The sequence below is a fragment of the Paroedura picta genome, chromosome 3 (assembly GCF_049243985.1).
Source record: "Paroedura picta isolate Pp20150507F chromosome 3, Ppicta_v3.0, whole genome shotgun sequence".
Lineage (NCBI taxonomy): Eukaryota > Metazoa > Chordata > Lepidosauria > Squamata > Gekkonidae > Paroedura > Paroedura picta.
Genome location: NC_135371.1, coordinates 76,924,622 through 76,945,548, shown reverse-complemented (window position 1 = coordinate 76,945,548; position 20,927 = coordinate 76,924,622). Strand labels below are relative to the sequence as shown.

The 20,927-nt window shown below is 48.2% G+C and overlaps 1 long non-coding RNA gene across 1 annotated transcript in view; it reads right to left on the bottom strand.

Annotated features, from left to right (window-relative positions):
- The window catches only part of LOC143832286 (uncharacterized), a 23,795-nt gene extending 2,868 nt beyond the window's left edge, over positions 1–20,927 (bottom strand). The window contains exons 1-2 of the long non-coding RNA XR_013229182.1: positions 20,653–20,927; positions 877–1,051 (exon numbers count right to left, since the gene is read on the bottom strand). This is a non-coding gene — a long non-coding RNA (uncharacterized LOC143832286). The remainder of the gene's footprint in view (positions 1–876; positions 1,052–20,652) is intronic.

The window sequence follows — 20,927 nt, the reverse complement described above, 5'->3', positions numbered from 1 at the left end:
AGGAATGAACTGCGCTTAAGAATATTGTTCGGGGATACCACTTGGACTAGGATGTACATTATAGATATTTTCTATTGATAATTCATGCAGAACAGGTTACTAGAAGCAACATTAAAAACATATTTGGATAATATTGGGTAACCGATTCAAACATCACTAATATTCAACATACTATTACAAAATGTGCAAAAATCTTCTATTTTAAGATACAACATTAAACCAGGAAAGACATAGACAATTAGATCCTGGCAGTCAACAAAGACATCACATCGAAATCACACGGTCTCATACTCCCGTTGTATGCTGCATTGGTCAAATCACACCTGGAGAACAGTGCACTTCTCCTTTGTAGTGATAATTGCTTGTGCTCCTACCATATTTAATTTCTTTTGTAATTGTCATGATAGGTCATTTCATTATCTATAATGAAACTAGAATTAATGCCCATTGTAGCAGATACAATGGACGCTAGCAGGGGGAGAGGGGGAAAATAGCAAAGAGAAAGGGAGATAAAAAGGAAAAATGATTAAGACTGAGAGTTTGGCATTGGGAAGAGTAAGGGGAGGGTTGTCCAGTCTGTAAGGGAATGAGGTTGAATATGTGTGTTGGAGGGAGGGGTTATGTTGGCATGGTGACAAAATGAGGGCATGGGTGTGAAGAGATAGGTATCCTGTGGTTTGGAATGTTAGTTGAGTGTGGGACAGGACTGACCATTGTGAATTGTGGCATAGTGGTTACAGATGAGCTTTCCAGAGCTTTCAAGCACCCAACAGGCCTCAGTTATCTCTAAGCAGTTTAAAATTGCCTTCCCTCCCTCTACTCATAACAGACACCCTGTGAGGGAAGTGGCGCTGAGAGAACAACCAGTGGCCTTACCTGTGAGGGGTTATTCTCCCCAGAGGTATAGGAAGACATCTTGGGGTTGTTCCATTCTCCAGTTCAGGGAGGCAGGCTCACTCCCCCCCTCCTTCTTCCTGAGTGGCCATACCTCTCTGCTCCAGTTCGTGACTTCCACCGCTAGATCACAGTATTCACCCCTCAGATCATCACCCTAATCTCGAGTGAAAAATAGGAAAGGGAACAGAAAACAGTAAAAGGTGCTAACAGGCCAACAGTAATAGAAAGAATAACAATTTGCAACTTCTAGGGGGGGTTAAAGATGTCTTCCTATACCTCTGGGGAGAATGACCCCTCACAGGTAAGACCACAGGTCATTCTCCCCCAGAGGCGGAAGACATCTTGGGACCTCCCCAAGCAGTGTCCCCAGGGTGGGAAGTTGCTCACGATGAGATGACCTCCTGTAGAACCACTTACCCAAAGACAGCATTAGTGGAACAAAACGGTCTATCTTGTAGTGCCTTGTAAAAGTGGAAACCGAAGACCAAGTGGCAGCCTTGCAGATTTCTTCCACTGGCACATGATTAAGAGATGCTGCCGTAGTTGCCGCACAGCGCACCAAGTGCGCCACTATTCCTTCCGGGACTTGGACTCTCGAGGCCTTGTAAGCTTCCACAATGCAGTCATTCAGAGACTTGCTGATTGAGGATTTGAACATCCTATTACCCTTGCTTGTGATTAGGGATGGGCGATTCGGGTTCGGAAACACCCGAATCGCCCGAATCGGGGCCGATTCGGGCGTTTCCGAGCCAGAAATGGTCCGAATCGGCCCTCTGGCTCCCCCTAGCGGTCCGAATCGCCGAGATTCGGCGATTCGGGCTGCCGAATCGATTCGGGCCGAATCGATTCGGCTGAGTCGGAGGCTTCAGGCAGCCGTTGCCTGAAGCTTCTCTGGCTGTCTTTTTTTTTTTTAAACTTTATTTCTTGCCGCCTAAAATGGCGGCGGGGGAGAGGGGGGGAGTGAGTGGCCAACCAGAATGCCTGTAGCTTTTCAGCTCAGGCATTCTGGCCACTCACAGAAAGGTTTTTATTTTTTAAATCCCCTTGCTTTGTAGCCTGCCTAGGAGGAGGCTACTTAAAGCAAGGGGCTGCTTGCTGGAGCTCACTTTGAGCTCTGGCTGGCTGGCTGGCTGGCTGGGCTGCTCCTAAGCTCCTGGTTGGAAGAGCAGCCTGCCTGCGTGCCTGCCTCCTGACTGGTGGACCTCTGGACCTGGCCTGTGTGGAGTCTGCGCTGGAGAAGACAGCAATAGTTTGTTTTAGGTTTTTTTTTCTTCTCCTTTTCTATTTTTCTCTTTTTTCCCCCTCCCTCTTCTCCCTGTCTCTCTCTCCTCTTTTCAAAAGATTTTTGCCTTTGGGTTTCTGTGGGTGGGGGCCTGGGGGGGATTGGGGAATTGTATTTGCTGTTTTTATTGTGTTAACTGTTTGCTGTTTTGTTTTTTGTGAAAGTATTTTGGGGTGGGGGTTGGGGCTTTTATTGTAAAGTTGCATTGTTTCTGGTTGTTTTTTTTGGGGGGGGTTGGTTGTTTTGGGTTTTTTTCCACAGTTTTCCTCAGTTGCCACCTTTGGGCTTCGTGCCCTGGGTGGCAGCTGGTTGTTTGATAGGTGTGTAGGTGTTTTTTGGTGGGGGGCTAGTTTTAGTTTAGGGGGGGTTGTGTTTGTTCTTAGGTTGGTTTAGCTTAGGGCCTTGCAGGGCCAGTTTTTGCCAGCCACCTTTGAGGGAGTGCCCTGGATGGCTGCTGCTTGTTTGTTGGGAGCTGTTTCTTTGGTAGAGTTAGCTTGTTTGGTTAGGGCCCTGCGGGGCAAGTTTTTCTTGGTAGCCACCCTTGGGGGAGTGCCCTGGGTGGCTGCTGGTTGTTTGCAGAAGCTGTTTGGTTGGCCTAGGCTAGGCTTGGTTTGATTTGGCAGTTTGGGCCTTGCAAGGCCACTTTTGCTTGGTTGCCACCTTTGGGAGAGTGCCCTGGGTGGCTGGCAGCTGGTTGGTGTTTTGGAGATTGTTTGTTTCCTTCCTAGGGGGAATTGCTGCATGCTTCTTGGGGTGTCCAATTAGTGACCCTTTAATTAGGCAGTAAAATCCATAGTGTAAGGAGAAATTATAAAGTGCAAATAATTTTTTAGAATAATTTTTTTCCTAAGTAGCCAAATAGGATTTTTATAAGAGAACAGTGATTTGGGTTTTAGGTTAAAATAGTATTTTCTTAATAGTTAAAAAAAATTTAAACCAGCAGGGGCTGTGCCTTATTGAAGGCCAGCTTTCCTGGTAGAGACAGGAATTGATTTAGAGGCCAACAGGTTTAGGGGTTCTTCTTAGCAGATCAGGTGGGGGCTTGGTGCACAAATCTGCTCCAGCCTTCCTTCTAACTAGTAACACTCAGGTAGTTTAAAACACTTTAAAAGTCTAAAAAGGTTTTTTTCTTCTAATTTTTCCCTGCTGTAGGTTAGGTAGGGCCAGTTAAACTTAGCTAGGACCAGACAGGTTCCTTTAGTTTAACAAAAGAGAGAGAGAGAGAGAGAGAGAGAGAGAGAGAGAGAGAATGAACAGGAAAACTCCATAGAAGTTAGGTCAGCTTAGGGTCTAAAAAAACTAAACAGGTAGCTGGTGGAAGGGTTTTATAAGTTTAAAGGTTTCCTTAGAAACAGGTGTTAGGGCAGTTAGTGGTAGGGCCTCAAATTTCCCTGTGTCTTAGATTACAGACAGTTAGTAGGAAAAGTTTGTCCAAGGGAACATGAGTGGGAAGAAGGAAGGTCAGGCTAGGGGCCCTGGGGGAAAGGCCCTACAGAAAACTAGAGGGGTGGAGGGGAGTGAGAGGGGGAAGGAAGCATCCTTCCCCCCACCTGAGAAGAGGCGTGTCTTCGGTCGTCCTTCCACCACTCCGACCTCTGGCCGGAGTGGTGCAATAAAGAGTGTCCGCAAGGGTCTCTTTATTGCGGCAGCTACCGGGGCGCCCCCTTTTAAGGTGCGTCACGCAGGGGTCTTTGCTGGCACTTCTGCGGGGCCTGCTGATCAGGCAGCCCCTCGTGCCGCTCCTTTTGCTAGCGAGGCATGGGGGCATCAGGAGGAGTTGCCTGATCTCTCCCTCGGGGTGAGCCTTGGGGACATGAGTGGCTTGTCCTTCATGTCCCCAGGCATCACCTCGGGGGTGCAGAGAGCCCTGGAGGAGATGGATGAGGGACTGGCCCGCCAGTCTACTCCCCTTTCTCCTCCAGGATCCAGCAGGCTTCAATGGGGGGGGGACAGGAGCAGATGGTAGAGGTGGTGCAAGAGGGAGAGATGGAGGTGGCACCCCTGCCCCGCCATCTCGACCCCTTCCCCCTCTCTCACCTCCTTCTGTCCCCACCTCAGGACACGGTGTGTCCGGCCCAAGCTCCTCACAGGAGGCAGCTCAGAGGACTTCGGAGGCTGCAAGCCAGCCTGCGTCGTCCAAAGGCTCCAAAGTCTGGAATTACTTCCAGACAGTGGAGGGAACCCACCTAGCAGAGTGCCAGCTCTATAGGCAGAGGGTTAGTCGTGGAAGGCAGGAGCGCCACTACACGACTAGTGGCCTCATGAACCAGCTGAAGAGGCACCACCAGGCTGTCCTGCTTCAGGGGGAGAGACAGGCTGGCAGTGGGGTGCGTGCGCAGGCACAACCTACCAGCACGGGGCTGGAGAATCTACCTGGGACCTCCACCTCAAGAGCTCTCCCTAAGAGTTCTTCTCAGGGGGCGGGTGGAGTTAGAGGGAGGCAAGCGACCATGGTGGAAATGCTTGCCCGGGCTGGCAGTGGCATGCCAAAAGGGGGATTTGAGGCAGGGTGTAGGGCCACGAACCGTGACTTAGCTGCGCTCATGGCCGTGGGTGGGTACCCCTTTCGTCTGGCCGACGACATGTACTTCCACCGACTATGCCGTCGCATATCCACCTGGTACACGCCTCCTAATCGTACCACGATTAGAAGGACAGTGTTGCCCTCTCTTTATAGGGCAGCCAGGTGCCGTGTGGAGGTAGAGATGTCCCGAGCTTCAGGGACCGTACACTTCACATCAGACACATGGACATCATGTCATGCGCAGGATGCGTACATTTCGCTGACTGCGCATTGGTGGGACGTACGGGAGGTGCTGGGTGGGGTTGAGCCTGTTAGGCAGGGTGAGGGCTGCCGGGCAGGCTATCACCATGCCTTACTGCACATCGAGCCCTTCGATGTGCGGCACACGGCAGACAACATCGAGGGCACCATTCGTAGAATGGTAGATGGGTGGGTAGGCAGTGGGACGGGGGTCATCAAGGGCTTCTTGGTGACAGATGGTGCCCTCAACATGACCAAGGCGGTCAAGGGCATGGGCCTGAAGCACATCTCCTGTGCGGCCCACCTTCTCCACCTCGTGGTTAAGGATGCCCTTGGGATCGGCTCCAAGGGAACCTGTTCATCCGCCGAAGCCATTGACTTCAGGCATCTTATCGAGAAGTGCCGGAAGATCGTGGCGCATTTCTCTCACAGCTCGTACGACGTCTCGAGGCTGGCGAGAAAGCAGGTCCTGATGGGCGTGCCGCAGCACTGCCTTATCAGAGACGTCAGCATGCGCTGGAACTACACCCGCGCCATGCTTGAGCGCTTGGTGGAGCAGAGGAGAGCCTTAGACGCCCTTGTCCAGGAGACAAGGATGTTTATGCCTGGGGAGTGGCTCACCCACCGAGAATGGGAGATCATTTCTCAGACCGTGGAAGTGCTTGGGCCCTTCAAGACTTTCACGGAGATGCTCTCGTCTGACACGGCGAGTTTGGGTCTGGTTGTGCCCATGGTCCACAAGGCCCGTGTGGTGCTGGCCCCCTTCCTGGACCCGGCTCGAGGACGTGCAGACGCTGTTCCAGCCATGCGCGCGCTTTCGAGGAGGCTTCTGAGAGGGCGTGAGAGCCGCTTTGAACCCCTCTGCAAGTCTGTGACATACAGGCTCGCCGCCATGTGTGATCCGCGCATCAAGGGCAGCTTAGCAGAGAGGGAGAGGAGCCTTCCTGAATGGCGCGAGCTGCTCATTCAGAGGCTTGCCTGGTGGAAGTTCAAGGAGGCTGAGGTGTCAGGCCAGGCAGGGGAGGAAGGAGCCAGCACGTCCGCTGCTCCTCCCCCCCCCAGCCTCTGCTGGCACATCAGCCACTGCGGGCCACCCCAGCGAGAAGGCTGAGCAGGGCAACTTCTTGCTGGGGTTTCTCCAGCCCACTCCTTCTCTTGAGGGCAGCGGGTGCCCGAGGGAGGACAGTGTGTCTGGGATGGTGAGGGCATACCTCGGTGAGCCCCAGGAGTCCGAGAACGCCTGTCCCTTGAGATACTGGGCCAGGATGGAGGTGGTCTGGCTGGCCCTCTCCCGCCTGGCCCGTGTCTACCTTTCGTGCCCGCCAACGAGCGTCCAGAGCAAGCGGGCATTTTCTCATGCTAGCAGCACCGTCTGCGAGTATCGCTCCCGCCTGGCACCTGAAAGAGTCCAGCAATTGGTCTTCCTCAAGGTCAACTTGCCAGCTCTTGGCCATCCAGAACTATTCTTGGAGGAGGAATGAGGTGAGCACAGAATTGCTGTGACTGCATCCTCTCCGAGTCTGTTCTGGGTGGCGGGGATGAAAAACGCTCGCCCAAGGTAAAAATTCAGACAGGACCAGTGCCCTGGCCAATCTAAATTGCCCCCCCCCCACCCCACACACAGAAATTCTGCAATCACCAGTGGGCCAGAGATTAAATCTGGGTCCCTCAGTCATGCCACCCATTTGGAAAACTTTTTCCAGTCCCAAAGTGAGCCTTAGAGCTCAAGGTAAACCCAAGAAGTAACTGAGCATTTCTCAGTGGGTGCCCAGGAGGAGTTTGTTGTTGTGCGCGTGCCGATTTGTCTTTTTGCTGCTGCCAGGGCTGTTCTCCCAGAACAGCTCTGTCAGGGCTCTCTCAGGATGTGGCCTGAGTAGAGCAGTTGGATTTGTGGTGTTTGAGGGCGGTGGCCCAAGCATAGGAAAGGAAAGGTGACTGGAAGCTGCTTTGATACACCTTTGGGTTGTAAAAAGCAAGTCTTCCTCTTGCTTTGTATTTGTTAGAGGGGGGAGGCTGGATGGGAGAGCCAGTGATGAGTCCACAGCATGGATGGAGCATCCAGATTCGCCTCTGAGCTCCTCCATTTGCTTTCTGAGGCTCTCCTGGGTTAGTGCGTAGGCGCCGTGAAGCTTTACAGCTTCACTGGGGGTTTCTGGGGGGATCTCCAGGTCTCCCCTGGAGGTTGACATCCCTGAGCCACTAGTGTTCCTAGTGGTGTAGGGATATCCCCCCCACAGGCCAGTGCAGGGCCCCCCTCTCCTCTGCAGGGGAACCCAGGTGAGAACTCAGTGGACCTTATTGGTTCTGCAGTTCTCACCTGGAGGCTGCTCACTGCTGCCAGCCACAGGTTCCCCTGCACCTGGGAGAGAGAGTCCCTTCCTGGCCTGCTCTGTTTGGAGCCAATGCAAGTCAATGTCTCCATTGACTTGCATTGGAAAGCCTTCCCCTGCCTTCCCCGGGGGCTGGGAGGGAGGGGGTGCAAGTTGCACCCCTGAAACTTCTTGGGCATCTCAGGGAGGGTCTTCCCTGAGTCCCCAGAAAGTTTCAAGAAGATTAGACCAAGGGGTCCAATGCTAGGGGCTCCCAAAGAGGGTGCCCCTATCCGCTCCATTGGTTACAATGGAGTGTCAGGTTCTTTAGGCTGAACATGTTTCTCCATAGACTTCTATGGGGAATGTTCCTTGGGAGCCCATAGGATGGGACCCCCTGGTGCGATCTTCCTGAAACTTGCAGGGGACGGAGGGAAGACCCCCCAGAGCTCCCCTGCAAGTTTCATGAAGATTGGACCAACGGGTCCCTCCCTATGAGCCAGTTTGGTGTAGTGGTTAGGAGTGCGGACTTCTAATCTGGCGAGCCGGGTTCGATTCTGCGCTCCCCCACATGCATCCAGCTGGGTGACCTTGGGCTCGCCACGGCACTGATAAAATTGTTCTGACCGAGCAGTGATATCAGGGCTCTCTCAGCCTCACCCACCCCACAGGGTGTCTGTTGTGGGGAGAGGAATGTGAAGGCGACTGTAAGCCGCTTTGAGCCTCCTTCGGGTAGGGAAAAGCGGCATATAAGAACCAACTCTTCTTCTTCCTCTTCTTCTATGGGCTCCCAAAAGCGTGAGGGAAAAAATGATTTCAGCAGGTAAATTGCCGAATCGGGGCCTCAGTGCACAACCCTACTTGTGATTGATATGAAGATCAGTTTTGTCTTTCTAAACTCGGCTGTCCTAATCAGAAATGCCTTCAGAACCCTCTGTATGTCCAAAGTATGCCAAATCCGTTGCTTATAATCTATTATAAGGATGCTTTGGGTGAGGAAAAAAAAAGGATGGTAAGTGAATCTCCCGAAGCATATGAAAGCTAGAGTTGATCTTGGGCATGGGTCCAGTCGAAATGTGACCTTATCCCTAAGGAACGTGTACAGTTTTGGATTGGATGAGAGAGCCCCCAACTCTCCAACTCTTCTGGCCAAAGTAACTGCAACCAAGAATAAAACCTTAATCCTAAGAAACGTCAAGCTTATTTCAGCTATTGGTTCAAAGGGATGTTTAATCAACGTATTGAGAACCAGGTAGAGGTTTTTTTTTAATATAATTTTATTATTTATTATTATATGAAGCATTTACAGAAAAGTAAAGAGAAAAAAGCGACCAGCTGATATGGTTTGCCATCCTCTTTTAACATACATATTCAGTTCCCATCACATATTAATCCTAATCTAGAAGTTTTTACCATCTTTCTTAGCAAAATGATTGTTAATACATATGAGAGTATGATCTGTTATAAGAATATATTCTATTATTATCTTAAGTGATATAAGGTCAGTCCCCTTCATAAATTGGCCCTGACTTAAGAGTTACTGCTGCTGTCTTGTTAATACATATGAAGTATAGTTTGCCATCCTCTTTTAGCATACATATTGGCATACATATTCAGTTCCCATCACATATTGATCCTGATCTAGAAGTTATTACCATCTTTCTTAGCAGAGTAATTGTTGATACATATGAGAGTATAATCTATTATAAGAATATATTCTATTATTGTCTTAGATGATATAAAGTCAGTTCCCTTCATATATTGGTCCTGTCCTAAAAATTACTGCTGCTGTCTTCCCCACAGGAAACCAGGAGAATGCTCCACTGTTCATCACATCCTTCAGGTGGTCGCAGAAAATGAAATTGTGTTTTTTTCCATAGTAGAGTATTTCTAGTTGTCCTTCTGTCAGGGCCAAAGAAGTCTCTTGCTTGATTCTTGCTTGCAGTCGCCTTTAAGTAGGCTCTGTATACTTTATCAATCTGGATCTCTTCCTCTGGTCGCACAGAGATATCTCCTGATAGCTTCCTGCGTGCTGTCGCCTTTGAATAGACTCTTTTTATTTTGTTGATCCAAATCACTTCCTGCTCTAAATAGACTTCCAGGTTTTCGGTGCTTTCCTTCCTTAAATCTGTTTTCCCAAGTTCTTCCAAGGTGCTTTGGATTTTTATGTCCCTTGCTCTCTCCCCCTCCTGTTGATTAACTTCCAGACATTGAATTCTCGTTTGAAGTATTGTTGGCTGAGTTGTGTTTTCATCAGCTATTTTTTCCAGACCGTCGATTCTGTCTAAAAGCTCTTTCCTAGTCTTTCGGATTTCCTTTTCCACCTTATTGACTGCTTTCAGTATCTTTGAGTTCCCTTCGCATAACAAATGGAAAAGCTGTGCCTTAGTTAATTTTTCCATAGTTCTAGGCAGTCACAAACTATAAACAGAAAGTCTCGTGAGGTCTCGCGGGAGCACGAGCGATCCAAAATTATCAGTTTGTCGATCTCCGTATCAAGTCTGCTTCCCCCACTGAACTCTCTCCAACAAAACTTTAAAGTCTCTCTTTTCTTAAGCTCTCTCTTTGTTTGGTTAGTGGGTATAATTAGCTGGGAGCCTCTCACTCGACGAAAGAATTCACTTGTAAATTGGTTGAGGAGGGGGGGGAAGAGCTTGTGGGGAAAGAAAAGGAAAAGCCAGAAAACTTACAGTCTTTACTGTTGTAGACTTCGGCTCCTGTCAGTCTGGTAAAAGATGATCTGGGAAGAATGTAGGGTCAGCTGGTCGTTTCAGGATTAGAAAGTTATTTACGACAAGGGCGCCATCATGACCTTGAGCACATGCTGCGGCGATCCGGAGAGCTTAGTCTCCCTCCCTCTCCACGGATCTGTAGGACCCTCAGGATGCCGTTCCCGGTTCCTGGGGCGACCGGCGAGCGAGATTTGCGTATCTGCTCAGGTCTGCCAGGTGCGGTTGCTCCTGACCCACAGCATGGCTTAAGAGCCGGACAGAAGCCCAGCTGTTACGGTGCCATCTTCAGTCGAATCCCTCGAGAACCAGATAGAGTTTTCATGTAGGGAATCTATGATGTATCGGAGGCCAAGTACTGAGGCTCCCTTCAGAAACTGGATTACGTGGGGATGATGTGATAACTTCTTCCCTGTAATTGTTGGGACGATGGTAGCTATTGCTGCCACCTGTCTCCTCAGCGTAGCTGCCTTGAGACCCTGGTTAGCTGCATCTTGTAGGAAGGCCAAAATATTACCTATGGTTGGTGAGTATAAGGGAACTTTCTTCCTTCTGCACCAGCCCCTGAAGACCCTCCATGTATACTCATAGATGTGGTTCATGGATGCCTTCCTCGCTGCCAACATGGTATCGGTCACCTTTGTGTCATATCCCTTCTTCACATAGTGCTGCCTTTTAGCCTCCAAGCAGCTAAGTGGTACTATCCAGGATCCGGATGCCAGATCAGACCCTGCTGCAATAGATCTGGCACCGAAGGTAGGTGAAAGGGATCGGTGATCGCCATCTGCAGAATTGTGGAAAACCACAGTAATCTTGGCCACACTGGGGCCACCAGTATCAAATCAGCATTGAGTGCCCTTATCTTTCGTAGAAGCCGTAGAATTATTGGGACAGGTGGGAATGCGCGTAGAAGCCCCTCCGGCCAAGGCCTCCATTGCCTCCGCTTGATGATGTAGATATCGGGAGAAGAATCATGGTACCTTATGGTTCAGGTGAGATGCAAAAAGATCCACTACTGGGAATCCAAATCTTTCCGTGATGCTCAGGAACACTGACCTCTTGAGTGACCATTCTGTCTCAGAGAGTAGACCTGCTTAGCAAATCTGACAGTTCTCTACTCCCTGAATGTGCTCCACCCGTAGAGATACCAGATGACATTCCGCAAAGCGAAGAGATACCAGATGACATTCCGCAAAGCGAAGAACTTTCAGTGCCTCTTTGTGCATCTGGAAGGACCGAGAGCCCCCCTGGTGGTTTATATATGCATGCGTGGCTATGTTGTCCATCCTTATTAATACAGCCTTGTTCAGCAGAGAAAACTTCAACTTCAAGAGAGTTAAGAACACTGCCCTCATCTCCAAAACATTTATGGGGAGACGGCTCTCGTGGGGTGACCAACGCCCTTGAATTAGGTCGGTCCTGGATGTGGCACCCGATGAGGTTAGGCTTGCATCCGTGAAGATTTCCTCTTCCTTCAGAAGAATAAACTTCTTTCCTTTGGAAAGTTTGTCTGTTTTGGTCCACCAGTGCAGACTGTCCCAAGCCCGAGAGGGCAACTGTAGCAGGATGTGCTTCTTGTGCACGATGCTCATGTGATGGGGACACAAGAAGACTTGTAGCTCCCTTGAATGAAGCCTGGCCCATTGGACCGTGTCCAGGCAAGAGATGAATAGGCCCATCAGTCTCACTAAAGTCATGAGTAGGGAACAGTTTTTGTTGATGACCTGTGTTGCTAGGTCCTGTATCTTCTGAATTCTCTTTTCTGTAGTGAAGAGTGCTCCTGCCTGCGTGTCTATCAGCACACCTAAATGCTCCATCCTCTGTGAAGGTGATAGAGAGCTCTTCTGGAAATTGACTATAGACCCAAACTTCTGGAGGGTTTCTACCACCAAGTTGGTATTGGTGATTGCCACCTCCTGTGATGGAGATCTTATCAACAGGTCGCCCAGGTATGGGAGCACATGCACCTTGAGGTTCCTCAGGAGGACTATGGGATTTATGAGGACCTTTGAGAATACTCGGGGAGCGGATGACAGACCGAAAGGTAATGCCAGGAACTGATAATATTGGTCTTCTATAGAAAACCTGAGAAATTGCTTGTGCGAATGATTTATAGGCACATGGAGATAAACCTCTTGTAGATCTAACGAAGTGAGTAACTCTCCCTGTTGGATGGCTTCCTTGATCGAGAGAAGGGTCTCCATTCGGAATTTTCTTGTTTTCACCGCTCAATTGAGTCGCTTCAAGTCTAATATTGCCCTCCAACTGTTGCTCTTTTTTGGAACCGTGAAGAAAATAGAGTAGAGGCTTTTTCCTCGCTCGTGATTTGGGACCTTTTCTATTGCCCTTATTTGCAACAGGTGAGAAATGGCTTTTAGTGACCTTAAACTTTTTTCTGGACAACTGCTCAGCGGTGAGCGAAGGAAGAGTTCTGGTGGGGGACGTATGAACTCTATTGAATAGCCCTTTGAAGTTACTTCCTTGGCCCAGTTGTCCTGGACATGAGTGGACCACACCTGTGCGAAACATTGTAGTCTGCCCCCCACCGGAATGTCGGCATAGTCAGTCCATGGCATGTTTAGGATCTCTGTCTGTCTTATCAAAGTGCTGGCCTTTGTAACCCTTCTGGCCAAAGCCCTCCTGTAGGGTTGACGTGATTGAGACCAGGCTTGCCTTCTATCCTGTCTGTTTCTAGGAAAGGATCCACTGCCCCAAAAGGAATAGTTCGAATAAGATCTGTGAACATTCTTCTCCTTTGAGTCAGCTAAGACCCTGTCTAGAGATTCTCCAAATAATTTCACCCCATGAAATTGATAGGCAGTGACAATCGCCTCAGGCCTGACATCTGCTTGTCAGGCCCTAAGCCAAAGTACCCTGCACGCTGCAGAGGTAGAAGCTATGGTGCAGGCATTAAAAATTGCTGCGTCCAGAGTAGCATTAGCGGCAAGTGACACTCACTGCAGCATTCTGTTGGCTCCCTCAAGAAGGCGCTTATCTTTCTCCCCCAAAAGTTGGACCATCTTCCTAGCCCACACTATCGTGGCTCTCATCACAATTGAAGACACTGAAGATGCTCTCAGCACCATTGTTGCAGTCTCATGGGCCTTGCGTAGAGCAAAATCTGCTTTCTTGTCCATGGGATCCTTTACGGAGCCTTCCCCATCTTCTGAGAGCAGACCAGGTGCTTGTAAGGCCACTACTGCTGCAACCACAACTGGAACCTGCAAAAAACATTCAGCATAGTCAGGAAGTGCATACAACTTTTTATCATAAGATGGAAATTGTTTATTTGCCATAGGCTTGACCCAATTTTTTTCTCCCAAAAAATAATTAGGAAAGGGAAATATTCTGAGAGACTAATCCTCTGGTGGAAAAAACTCTGAATTCCCCAATGGTCTTTTTGGTCTGCTAGGCCCTTCCTCTGGGACCTTCAGAGGGTTTGGCTTTAAATCAAGGGCAGCTAATGTCTTATCTAACAGGGACCAATAATAATCCAACTTAAAGAAACATTTTGAAGGTTCTGGGAGTTCAAAATCAACCTCCCATTCTTCAACAGTAAGAAAGTCCGTGTTCTGTCTAGGATTAGCCTTAGAATCTGAATCAGAGGAGTGCTGTGAGACCATGTCTTGGGGATAGCTCCTCTTCCTTGCTGCCTTAGTGGGCCATGAGCGCCTGGGGTGAGATTTTCCGAGTCATAACCCCTGGAATGAGGGGGAGAGGGAGAAGAATCTGAATACCCCTTACTCCTATTTCCCAGAGCCCTCCATATGGGACGGAGTTGACTGGAAATGGATTGGTTAATGGCCCCTAGCAAGGCATTTAGTAAAAAAGTTTTGCCCATCGGGCCTTACTGTGTCCTGCGCCGCTGCACCACAGCCAGTAGGGGTCGTTCTGGCTGCCTGGGAAGCCTGCTGAGGTGCTTCTTTTTCAGTGGGAAAATGGCCGTCGCCATTTCCAGCCACGTTGGGAGGGTGCGCTCTGCCGCAGCTGATCTTCTAGTGCTCTTTGAAGCGCAGTCCGGCTTCCCGATCCGACCAGACATGGGACGGCCTTCCCAGGTGCGCCCGCCGGCCCCGGGAGCTAAACGGTCGCAGTTGTCCCTCATTTCCTTCCAGCACATGTACTGCGACATCCTCTTCAGAAAGAAATTTCTCCTCCGTTCTGGTTGCCATGCCTTCTTCTTAAAACGGTACAGCCATCCAGGCACAGTCAGGGTGGGTGGGAGGTCCCAAATGGCTTGTAAAAAGCCGCTGCCTCACCTAAAGCCTCTGATGGCTTAAAGGCTCCCAACCACCCAAAGTGCAAGAAGAAGGCAAGAAGGAAGTATTTAGAGAGATTTAGGTGGAGAACTAGAAGAAATAAGTAAGCATTAGGTAAGAATCAAGTAAGAAAAGCTTTTTATAATAATTACTAGTAAAAAAGCCCATTGTATCCTAAATACAATGGGCGCTAGGAGGCAGTGGGAGAGTAAAAGATGGCTTACCCGTTGCGGCATCTTCTGGCTGGCAGCCATTTCCTGCATAGACGCGGCCGGGCAGGGAGCCCTTGGCAGCCGCACTTTGCGCAGCTGCCGGGGGCTCCCTGGGCAGCGGCCTGACGCGTCGGAGGCGGCGGCTTGATGGCGGAGGTGGCGGCTTGAGCGGCGGTGGAGGCGGCGGCTTGAGGGCGGAGGCGGCGGCTTGAGGGCGGAGGCGGCGGCTTGAGGGCGGAGGCGGCGGCTTAAGCGGCGGCAGAGGCGGCGTCTTGAGGGCTGCGGAGGCGGCGTCTTGAGGGCGGCGGCGGCGGCTTGAGCGGAGGCGGAGGCGGAGGCGGCGGCTTGAGGGGCAGCTTGACGCGGCGAGAGGCGCTTTGCGCCTCTCGCCGCGTCAAGCCGCCGGGCAGGGAGCCCCCAGCAGCCGCGCTTCGCGGCTCTGGCCACCTCAGCCACTCACTGTCTTGTTTTACATGGACAAGCAGAAAGCGGACGAGGGCGCAGATGTATATTGCTGCCACAAGCAGTTCTTTGGTCTGCTATCTGGTTTTGTCCGGGTGGACGGCAACGGCGTCCCCCAGTACAACACTCCCGAGTTCAAGGAGGTTGTCCTGGGTGGCATCAATAATCCGAGATGGATTATGATGGGCCCGACCAATGCAGCCACTTTGAACTGGGGCGAGCTTGATCAGAAGCTCCGACAAATCGCGGACATAGCGAGAGTGATAGGTCCAGTTCCTCTCCCATCGGGGAGGAAGAGACAGAGTAGTCAGGAGCCAGTACAAGCAGTCATGTATGCCAACAATGGCCCCCATTCCCACCCTAGAGGGAACTGGAACGTGGACCCACCACAGGCTCACACAGGAAAGGGTCTTAGAAGCAATGGCAGGAGCAACAGTTTCCGCAATGAGAAGGATCCCTTCGTTAAGGGAACAGAACCTTCCCAAAGCGTTCTAACTGCTGCCCCGCTGCCCCCTCCCATGAACCCTCAGCCAGCAGTGCCATCTGCCCCGACTCAGCCTTGGACCCCAGAGAACTCCTTACGGAGATACCTGTGGGCCAAGCTCAAAGACATGGCCCAGTTCCATAAGCAGCCTCTGGACAAGCTGGTCCTAGCATATGGGAGACACTCCCTCAACCAGGCAGAGTTCCCACAGCCACCTTCCCCTGTACAAAACAGGGATAAGCCACAGAGTGGTTTTTCTTCCAATAACTTCCCCCAGAACAATCCAAAACCTAATAGAGATTCTGTCCCTCAGCGGCAGAATAAAATTAGTGACCGGATTTTTCTGTGGCGGGAACTTAGAAATGCTGGAGCAGACATGTCCCAGTATCATGACCAACCCACATAGGTACTCATGTGTGCTTTTGTAAAGGCCATTAGAGAGAAAAGGAACAGAGACATACTTAGATGTGAGCTACAGAAAACTAGCCCCATAGGTAAGTATAAGCACCTCCTGATATATCCAAGCTGGTACCATGCAAAATGTGTAGATTGGCCAAAGAGAGCAGTTTTAAAAGTTTGAGGCCAAATTTGTTGACAATCCTGTCCTTTGAGGAACGATCCGAGAGATAGGCATGGGTGGCTATTTGAGTACTCTTATTACCTCCTACATCAACTGCCCCAGAGCCTATTCTTGCATTGAAATCACCACCCATTATAATATAGGAGTTTGGATAGTGAAGGAGCAAGGATTCTATGGTATCAGCCAGGGAGTCCCAGAGATCGTCTCCTTGGCTCTTACTACTATTAGGTGGAATGTATACATTAATACATAGCCCCATAGAAATTTCTTCTCAATCGCCTAAGGACTGGCAGAAGGAAATAGAGAAATTTAAAACTCTTACCCAGAAACAAGATTTAGAAATTAAGGAACTTAATGAGAAAAACAAGGAATTCCAGGGTAAACTTTTTAAAGTAAAAACACATTTGCAAAATGTACTGGATTTCCAAAGCCGCACAGATAATAAATTGAAAAGAAAATACAGCAGATCCAGTAACCCAGCTTCACCTCTTGTCTTTAAAGAAAAGGAAATATTCTCAGTTCCCCCATCTCAGAGTCAGGAAGGAAACCCTCCCTCTGAACATGTACAGAGTTCCAAAATCCAAGTTGACAACAATAATTTTAACAGGGAAGAATTTGTTGCAAGGACAACATTCTTTTTCAATTTTCTCTTAGCTTCTCTCCTCCCATTTAATGTTGCAAGCAAAGTTAACAGATTTCTGATTCAATGATATAATCAGCTTATTTTCTCAACTTCCACAAATAGTTCCAGGGCCACTGAGCTGATTTACACAGAAAAATAATTGTTCAACATGTGTGCTTCCATGTTTACTTTTAAACTTTCAAATTTTAAATTTGGCTGCAATTGGTAGAGCCTCCACTGATAGTTGCAGTCACACTGAAACAGCCACTATTTTATAAATCTTAAAACAGACTCTCTTTGTCTAACTGCCTTCCTAGTCACTCAGGCCCATGATTCATGCCTATGGGTGCACACTGATACTTGGCTGGATGATAATTGGTTACCCATCCACCACCAAAAAGAAACCATAAGTTAGGGTCCTTAATAAGCCAATTTGCACAAATACTTCCTTCATTGAGCGCTGAGCTATTAGGACCAAACATGGGAAAATAGTGATACAGCTGATCATAGGTACTATTCATTAAAGACACATTGGGTTGAAAGGTATTATTATACAAACCCCACAAATAAAAATGATCTAAACAAGCAATATAGTTCTTTGCTCTATTTCCCCATTGCTGATCTGTTAGATTCTTAGGGGTCCAATGGTGAAAAGCAGAGTTCTTTGCATAGCAGCAAAAGCACAATCCAGAAAGTGATCTGTGATAATGAAATAGTTGAAACCTAGGCACTTGTAAAAAATTTCCAGCAAACAACTTAGATTTATCTACATTCTGCAATTCAGCTAAAATTAACTCTGGGGAATTGAAAGGTGTTGGAATGAAGGGCATAGTTAAAGTGTAAAGCAGTTATTACAGCAGCTAAAAAATTCTCTGGAGTTTCAGGTAGGCCTTGAGCCTGCAACTGTTGCTGAGCTTGATTGGACAGCCCTTTCAGTGCCCCCCATGTCACTGGAGGATTAGATTTATTCCTTCCCCTCTTGCACTGAGCCATTGACTCGGTCTCGTGAAGGTGAATGTTGAAGTTTGGGATTGGGTTGTTGAGGCCCTGGTGCCACGCCATCAAGCACTGGACGAACACAACGAGCAGGAACCCACAATGCACCAGAGGGAGGAGTAACAGCAGCGTAGCCCCGGCCCCAGGTGATCAACGGGACTGGCCCATACCACTGTGGATCAGGTAAACGACGGTAATGGACTTGCGGCCGAGGAAGGCCACTACCTGAAAGTGACACTGAAACCTGGTTAAAAATTGAGAATTAAAAGAGATAAGATTGAGATGATTAATAATAAATAAAGCAGATGAGAGCAGGGACTCCTTATCCAAGAGGGAGATACGTACTCCCCCTTTCTGTTTTAATTTTTCAAGCCTTCGATTTAAGGTGCCATTTGCACGTTCAACAATGGCTTGTCCAGTGGAATTATAAGGTATTCCAAAAACATGTCGAATGTTCCATTGACTACAAAATTGAGCAAATGCTGTGGAACAATAAGCGGGACCATTGTCTGTTTTCAAAGTGGTGGGGACTCCCATAACAGAAAAAGACCTTAACAGGTGTGCTCGAACATGTTTTTCTTTTTCCCCTTTCTGTAATGTGGCAAAAATGTATCCAGAATAGGTGTCAATTGTGACATGAAGATATTTTCAGGGAGAAAAGGGTGAAAAGTGAGTAACATCCATTTGCCAGATTAGATTGGCTCCAAAACCACGGGGATTTACCCCAGTGGCAGGGTAGGAGGCTTGATGAGCACATTGTGGACATTGTCTGACAATCACTTGAGCATCTGCCAATGGCAGGTGAAATTCTTTGGCCAGAGCTTTCGCATTTTGGTGATGAAAAGCATGGCTCTCAATTGGAGACTGAACAACAAATGAAACAAAAGAATCAGCTCAAGCATTTCCTTCAGTAAGAAAACCAGGAAAAGGCTGATGGCTCCTCACATGAGCTACATACAATGGAGCTGTTCGCTGTTGCAGTGATTTTTGTACAGCTAAAAACAAACTTAATAGTTGTTCATCACATTCTGGAGACAAATATGAATATTCAATTACAGATAAAAGATTACAGACATACAAACTATCAGAAATCAAATTAAATGGGTGAGACTCAAAAAGGTCCAGGGCCAAGACAGCTGCTGCCAACTCCGACCGCTGAGCTGATTTTTGCGGACCTGTAAACTTACTGTTCCATGTACCATCTGTTTGTTGCCAGGTTAAGACTCCTCGTGAGGGAGATCCATTGGTAAACACAGTTAGGCCGTCTACTGGGACATCAGTAATAACACTCTTCAAAGAAAATGACAACTAAAAACGTTAGAAACAAGATAGAACAAACACTCATTTGGAAGAAAACCTGGAGGCTTAGAGCTTTCATAGTGCTCAAACATTTGACAAAACAAATTCAAAGAAAAAAAGGAGGGGGACTCCAAGATTGGCAGTCCCAGTTTCCTGTTGAGGGGGAGCAGAAGCTCCAAGAGAAAAAAAGCCAGGAGAGCTAGAAAAAACGTTATACTTACTTTGTTCTGGTCTCTATGCATTCCAGTGATAAAACAAAATAATGACCTGTGAAGGAGTGGGGGCTGGCTGATATAAATCAGGCTGAGTTGAGTCAAAAACAAAAATTGCAGGTTCTCCCTCAGACAAACCAAAAAAATTTGACAAAAAGAAAATATTCTAACTGCAAATTACACATTTAAAAGACTGATAATGTAACAGAAAAAAAAACTATGGACACATTTCCCAAAGAGGTTCTGTGCTAAACTGCTAACTAAAAAGTTTTAAAACAAAATCTCCCCCCTCTCCTCCTTGAGGTGGGGGTTAGAGAAAAAAACTATTCCTGGGCTGGAAACAAAGGATCATTCCTGTGCTATAAAAATCCTTTTAGTTATATAGATTAATGGGTGATAGGTCAGAAAACAAAACATAACTCACTAGGCTGTTTAGATTTCTAACTGAGTTCCTAGCATAGGAACCAGAAAGAGAAAGTCTGATTCCAAATTGTTAAACAACACTCCTGCTGCTGCAGCTGGAAGCTCCATCAATTGCAGCCAAATTTAAAAATTAAAATGCAAAAATAGATATACCTATATTAAAGAGTCATTTAAAAAATTCAGGTGCAAAATAAAATGGATTGCTTTCATCCAAATGGAGGTTTACTAAAACTTTGCTGACATTCTGTGTTAACATTTTCAAAGCCCAATTTTAACCACAGTTCTACCTGTACTTCTGGATTGTCCAATTGCCTATAGATTGCACCTTTTAAATGATCTATAAATTCAGTGTAAGATTCAGAGTTTCCCTGTTTCGTGGCAGCAAAAGATTTTAATGGCGTGCCTGTTTTTGGCATTCTTTTCAAAGCCCTTTTTATACAAAGAGCCACTACTGCCAGACTTAATATCATTCTCATCATGTCTTTCCAGTCTCTAGGTAACATACTGTAGCCATTGGCTATCCCCTCTATCATTCCTTGAAAATATGTAGATTGCAGCCCGTACTCTTTAGCTGCCTTATTCAGTTCCCATAACACTGAGTACGGCAGTGGAGCCACTGTATAGGAATGTTTCCATCTGCCTGCAGTTTCCCCCTTGTAATCGGGAAAAACACTGGCGGCTCTCCTTCCCATTCCTCTGAAAAGTCAAGTGTACCCACTTTACGAGCCTCTTGGATCGCGGTAGCAACCTGCGATCTGCCCCCGTCCCTTAAGGGGCGCGGAGCATGGGGAGCGGCCGAACCTGCGACCACTGGGAGGATGGCTGGATAGGGTGGGGGTGCTGTCTCTTTCAACAATAAGTTATCACGGCCCCCATCCATGATACTAAGAGCCCTGACATTGGAGCTTGAAGTTCAGCTCTCAGCTCTTTTCGTATTTTTTCCCAATCCTCTAACTTAATGGTTCCCTTTACGGGATACCATGGGCATTGACAATCAATCTCCTTCAATAATTCTTTGAGGTCTTTCACTGAGACTACCTCCCTTGCACATTGCTCTACCACCTGTTGTAATTTATAAGCATGCTTTATCTGTTCGGTCGACAGTGAATCTCCCATACTTACGTATTAGGGAGCCTTGGCTGAATGTGCACTATGACCTTTTTTCCTCTGGTCGTAGGAAGCAATAGGTCAACGAATCACGTTGGGGTCACCACTTCTCGGGAGGCGGTATGATGAACGACACAAGGCAGGAGTCTGGTGAAAGAAGCCTGAAGATCAGAAGGCACTTCTTTATTTTATATCTCCTCGTCAGCCAGTGCAAACAAAGAAAAACACTTGCAAGCCCTTGCGTTCTAACGGGATTGGAATTTCTAGCTGCCGTGCCATATATGGCAACT